The sequence below is a fragment of the Thalassophryne amazonica genome, chromosome 19, assembly GCF_902500255.1.
Source record: "Thalassophryne amazonica chromosome 19, fThaAma1.1, whole genome shotgun sequence".
Lineage (NCBI taxonomy): Eukaryota > Metazoa > Chordata > Actinopteri > Batrachoidiformes > Batrachoididae > Thalassophryne > Thalassophryne amazonica.
In genome coordinates, this window is record NC_047121.1 from 40146296 (window position 1) to 40152350 (window position 6055).

At 41.7% G+C, this 6055-nt stretch overlaps 1 protein-coding gene across 3 annotated transcripts in view; it reads right to left on the reverse strand.

Moving 5' to 3' along the window:
- fndc3ba (fibronectin type III domain containing 3Ba) overlaps positions 1-5423 on the reverse strand; it is a 240241-nt gene extending 234818 nt beyond the window's left edge. For 2 of the 3 annotated variants that reach the window (XM_034159781.1, XM_034159779.1), the window contains exon 1: positions 5281-5423. The gene's annotated coding sequence lies outside the window, so the exon portion shown is untranslated. Of the gene's footprint in view, positions 1-4835; positions 4976-5280 lie in introns of those variants that run through there. The other variant, XM_034159780.1, reaches the window with a different exon arrangement.
- Between the last annotated feature and the right edge of the window lie 632 nt (positions 5424-6055).

The window sequence follows — 6055 nt, forward strand, 5'->3', positions numbered from 1 at the left end:
TATTAACCATCAGATGATAAAGGTAAACCTCTTAAATTGAATTTATGGTGAAATGAGTGTTGTACAAAAGCTTTAGTTATCTGTTGCTTAGATAGATGATTGACTGGAGTGCAGTTTTAAGCAGAAACAAGGTTTTAATCTGTGAACCGCGGCTAATGACGCATGCGCAGATGCAAAAGGCGGACCAGTTTTAGGGGGGACTGTTCGGTCGCAAACAGATGTGGCTGTCACTGTGATGGACCATCCATGTACCTGGAATTCTGTAGTTTCCATGTTCTTTCATAGCAATCTGTGCACAAAGACTGCACTTCAACACCTGAAATAAAGGTGGCGCCACATTGCAAAGGCATTATAAACTCATACAGAAACAGAAGAGGGGTGCAGTAGATCACAACACCTGTGGTTCGGATCACTGCATTGTTTTTAGTCACAGATCATTTTTCACAACTGCAAAAAACATAGGAGACAAACATAAAATTTGCTTTCCGAGTGGCACACCATTTGGCAAAAGCTAGGAAAAGTGGAGGGGGGGGGGGGGCGCCCAGAGCTCAGTGAGCTCCAAGCCACCTCAACTCCACCCACTCTTGACTTAGTGAGTTCACAACAGCAGACAGAAACGTGTTGCTCACTACATCATCCACTCTTCATATTTTGGAGTGATTCTTTCCATGCTTGGAACCCGAAGTGTGTCAAGCCAAGTGCAAGGCAGCAGCTTTAAACATGCTCTGTTCATGGGAACAAACGGGTTCCATTTCCCTGCAACTCTGCATCAAATATTACTTTAAAAAAAACTGCACCATGACAGTAAATCTGTAATTCACACTATCATGTAAATCCTTCAGGTAGTCCGTGATTAATATCCAGGCTGAACCTACAAGCCACAGATCAATGATCCATTACACCACAAGAAACTCTGGCTTCAACTCTTAAGCCAGTGACTTATCAAGGTGTCTTACTACCTTTCTTTTTCTGTCTCTCTCTGTCAGATAAACTCACTCTCAAACTCTCGCAAACAGAAAAATTAACTTTTTTTTCATTGATCAATTGTTGAGCTGCCCACATTTATGTCACTCTGGCAACCATCTGTTGTGTTTCAGAAATTGTTCAGTTTGCATTCAACACAAGGTACAACTACACAGGTACAACTACACAGGTAAAAGCGGTAAAGTGCTCATCATATCCATCAAAACATTAATCAAACTGACTAATTACTGTGCAGTGTCACTGGGTCTCACTCTCAAACAGGAAAACAAACTTTTTTTTTTCCATAAATCGGTTGATGAGCTACCCACATGTGTCACTCTGGCAACCATCAGTTTCGTTTCAGAAATTATCTGGTGTGTGTCCAACACAAACAACACAACTGAGTGGTTTTCTATATGTACACAACAATATAGAGCAGTTATATGGTTGTAACTGCAAGTATTTTATACTACCTGTTATTATTTGTCTTTTATGCAATAAAATGTTGATGCAAATGTTATCTATCTATATAGAATGATGCATTTGTGTGTGTGTGTGTGTATATGTGGCACACACATCTCTGATTGCTTGTCAGATCGGCCTCAGCTTTCGGATATGGCTTGCGCATGGCACTGAAGATGTGCATCTGTTATGATGAAAATTTTGGGATTAATTATCAAAAACCTTTTTTTTTTTAAGTCCTGATCATTATTAATGGCACAAGGCGGAACTGTCTCAGCGCCACCTTAGACGAAGATGAGTCACTCTCTGCCTTAAACAGGTGCCTATCTCTAACGTGTTCATGGGGGGAGAAGCAAAAGAAACAAATAAAATAAAATACACACAAACACTCAGGTATGCGAGCCACAGACACACAGACAGACAGGTGTTTCTTGCTTTGTTATCACAAGGTGGAACGTTCTCACACGCCAGCTTAGACAAAGATCGTCAACACGCTCCCATTTCTATAGGAATACATACTTCCTATGGGCACTGCAGTAGTAATGGAAAAAACTCTTGAAATTTTCATAAGCCTAAGGTGATGTCCTGAAAGGTCCTTTTTCTGATTCAACAGTCAAAAACACAAAAAGCTGAACCCATCCTCATATTAGAGACTCTATGTCATAGATTTTCATGCAATATAATCATGTTTAATAATGATCTGATGCACAAAGAACATCGGGTGAAGGTTCACCTACAGTGCATCCAGAAGTATTCACAGCGCTTCAACATATATATATATAAATGAAATAAATTGAAATAAAAATGAATATAAATTGAATTGAAATTGCTTCAGTTTTTCCACATTTTGTTATGTTACAGCCTTATTCCAAAATGGAGTAAATTCATTCTTTTCCTCAAAATTCTACACACACTTCCCCATAATGACAATGTGAAAAGTTTTTTTATTATATTATTTTTGCAAATTTATTGAAATAAAAGAAACTAAGAAATCACATGTACACAATTATTCATAGCCTTTCCCATGAAGCTCAAAATTGAGATCAGGTGCATTCAGTTTCCACTGATCATTCCTTGAGATGTTTCTACTGCTTAATTGGAGTCCACCTGGGGTAAATTCAGTTGATGGATGTGATCTGGAAAGGCACACACCTACATATAAGGTCCCATAGCCAACAGTGCATGTCAGCGCACAAACCAAGAAGGAAGTCAGAGGAATTGTCTGCAGACCTCAGAGACGGATTGTCTCAGGGCACAAATCTGGGGAAGGGTACAGAAACATTTCTGCTGCTTTGAAGGTCCCAATGAGCACAGTGGCCTCCATCATCTGTAAATGGAAGAAGTTCAGCTCCAGGACTCTTCCTAGAGCTGGCCACCCGTCTAAACTGAGCGACTGGGGGAGAAGGGCCTTAGTCAGGGAGGTGACCAAGAACTCGCTGGTCACTCTGTCAGAGTTCCAGCATTCCTCTGTGGAGAGAGAAGAACCTTCCAGAAGGACAACCATCTCTGCAACAATCCACTAATCAGGCCTGCATGGTTAGAGTGGCCAAACTGAACCCACTCCTTAGTAAAAGGCACACGGCAGCCCATCGGGAGTTTGCCAAAAGGCACCTGAAGGATTCTCAGACCATGAGAATCAAAATTCTCTGGTCTGATAAGACAAAGATGGAACTCTATGGCCTAAATACCAGGTGTCATGTTTGGAGGAAACAGGCACCATCCCTACAGTGAAGTATGGTGGTGGCAGCATCATGTTGTGTGGATGTTTCTCATGGCAGGAACTTGGAGACTAGTCAGGATGAGGGAAAGATGACGCAGCAATGTACAGAGGACATTCTGGATGAACAACCTGCTCCAGACCTCAGACTGGGCAATGGTTCATCTTTCAACAGGATAGTGACCCTAAGCACAGTCAAGATATCAAAGGAGTGGCTTCAGGACAACTCTGTGAATGTCCTTGAGTGGCCCAGCCAGAGCCCATACCTGAATCTGACTGAACATCTCTGGAGAGATCTGAAAATGGCTGTGCACCGACGCTCCCCATCCAACCTGATGGAGCTTGGAGGTGCTGCAAGAGGAATGGGCAAAACTGCCCAAAGATAGGTGCAACAAGCTTGTGGAATCATTCAAGAAACTTAAGGCTGTAATTGTTGCCAAAGGTGCATCAACAAAATATTGAGAAAAGGGTGTGAAAACTTATGTACATGTGATTTCTTGGTTTCTATTTTTAATAAATTTGCAAAAATTAAGTGAGGCTCTGTGAATACTTTCTGGATGCACTGTAAAACAAATTTAAAGGTAAAGTTAAGACATTTATTTTGTTTAGTCTTTCACAAATGTTTAGCACTTTTTCCTTTCTGTGTTTTATTGCCTTTGGTTGTTTTTTTTTTTTTTTTTTGCACAGCACCATAGCCTATCTCAAATAACAATATTTCCACCACAAGAAAAAAAAAAAACAGCATGGACGCATCAGCTTTCCACCAAAGGAATGTCGTCTGACGTCACATATTTGGGATCAGATTTCTACTGCTTCCACACAAAAAAAACAACAAAAAAAAAAAAACAAGCAAGCGTGCGTGTGCACGTACTGTTCCCCGACAGTCTCCAAAGTGCGCACAGAATCCACAGCGCACAGCAGGGGATATTCCCAAATCAATTATTCCCAAAACCAAAGCCCCTCCACCACTAAACATGGCAATGAAACACAGTCCCGTTATTTCGTGGAGAAGGAAAACCGGAAAACCCTGGATCACAGGGCATCTTTAAGTCTGCAAAGAAAGAGAGAGAGAGCGAGAGAGAGAGAAGGTGGGTCGAGTGTGTGCGTGGGAGCATAAAAATCGAGGAATCGAACGTTCCAACAGAGAAGGCCAATGTTGATTTCCACGTCTGCATCGGAGAGAGAGAGAGAGATTTGTCTTCCCCGCACAAACAGACACGTAGCCGTTTCTTTGCTTGGCAGAGAGAGAGAGAGAGAGAGAGAGAGAGAGAGAGAGAGAGGACTGAGAGATGACGAGGAAGAGGAGAGAGAGAGACTGGCTGGAAGGAATGCTAGGATATGCTGGAGTTCCGAAGATTTTTTTTTCTTCTCCTTTTCCCGACTTCTGAAGTCGCACAGAAACTTTGGAAACTCTTAAACAAACTTTTAAAGCCCCCACAAAAAACGTTGGTGCAAATAAAACAAAACAACAAGAAATCCTGCCAAGGATTTCGAAACCCCCAGCTCCTCCTGTGTCAAATCTGAGCATCTTCCAGTACAGCCTTGGTTTTCCCACCGAAACAAAAAAAAAAAAAAAACTGCTCGTTTCCTGACTGTGCGAAAAACCCGCAAAACTGCACAAAGGACGCGTCTCGGCGCGAGGACAGAAGTTAGAAGAAAACAACCAGAATTAAAAAAAAAAAAAGACTTTCACCTGCTGTGCGCTCACTCCATCCGAAGTCCTGCGAGACAAAAACGCATTTCCTTTCGTCCGAGTGGACAAATCCGGACCACAAAGACCAGCGGCTCCTCCAGAGACCGACTCAACTTTGAAGTCAAGAAATAAAAGTCGACCGATTCGCCGTTTCGACTCGTCCTGGCTGTTTTGGGAATAAAGAGATAAAAAAGTTTTGTTTTCACCTCCTCCCTGTCTGTCTGTCTGTCTGCGCAGCAGTGAAGAACTTTTTCCTTTTTCCTTTGAGCTGGCCAAGTGGCCCAGACTGCCGGCGTCAGCTCCCCGCTCGCGCACACACGCACTTCCAAATAACTTTGCGCCCCGCTGCGGGTGTGGCTCTCTGAGGGGCCGCTTGCCCAGCCGAGACGGGAGGGCAAAATAAAAAAAAAAGAATAATATTAATGACAATAGCAAAAGAACTCACCTCGCTGCAATAAATAGTCTTCAAACAGACGTGGCTGCGCGTTTTTTTTTTTTTATTCCCAGGCTCGAGTCTCGCCTGTCTGCTGGCGCGGCGCGGCACGTACTGGGAGACTCCGCCATGTCAATCAAACGCGACGCACATGGAAGCCAGAGCCCGCCCCCTTTTTTTTTTTTTTTTTTTTTGTTTTTACCGTAATACACGGTGTATTACACAAGCTGAAAACACAAGCCTGGAACTATTAGTGCGAAATGTTTTTTTGTTTTGCTTTGTTTTTTTGTTTGTTTTTTTTAGTATGTAAGAATAACAACTTTATGCGGTTATAGCTTTTTTTCTCATCTTGCAAATATTTTCTTTGTTTTTTATGTTTATATAATTATGTTTGTTGCTGTATTAGGCTTCTTGTGTAATTTATTTAAATTTATTTTTTGGATATTTAGCAAATTCTACATTTTTAGAAAGCTCATGAAAAGGGGAAACCAAAAACCAGTGCTTCGACCTTGAGGCAGCTTTGTTGCGATTTAGCGCTATATAAATGAAATAAATTGAAATTAATTTTTTCTCCAAAGATTGTTATGGCCTCCATCTTTGTTTTCCAAAATTCGATCCAGGGGTGGGGAAAGGATCAGTTGTCTGCCTGGATGGTTGCCATCCAGGACCTAGGGAGGTTTTGTGATGTGGATCCCCAACTGACCTAGTTCCTTTGTGTTTTATGTTGTTGTTCATTAATTTTCGACATCTTAGTAAACATTCTGATTATTAAAAAAAAATTACATTG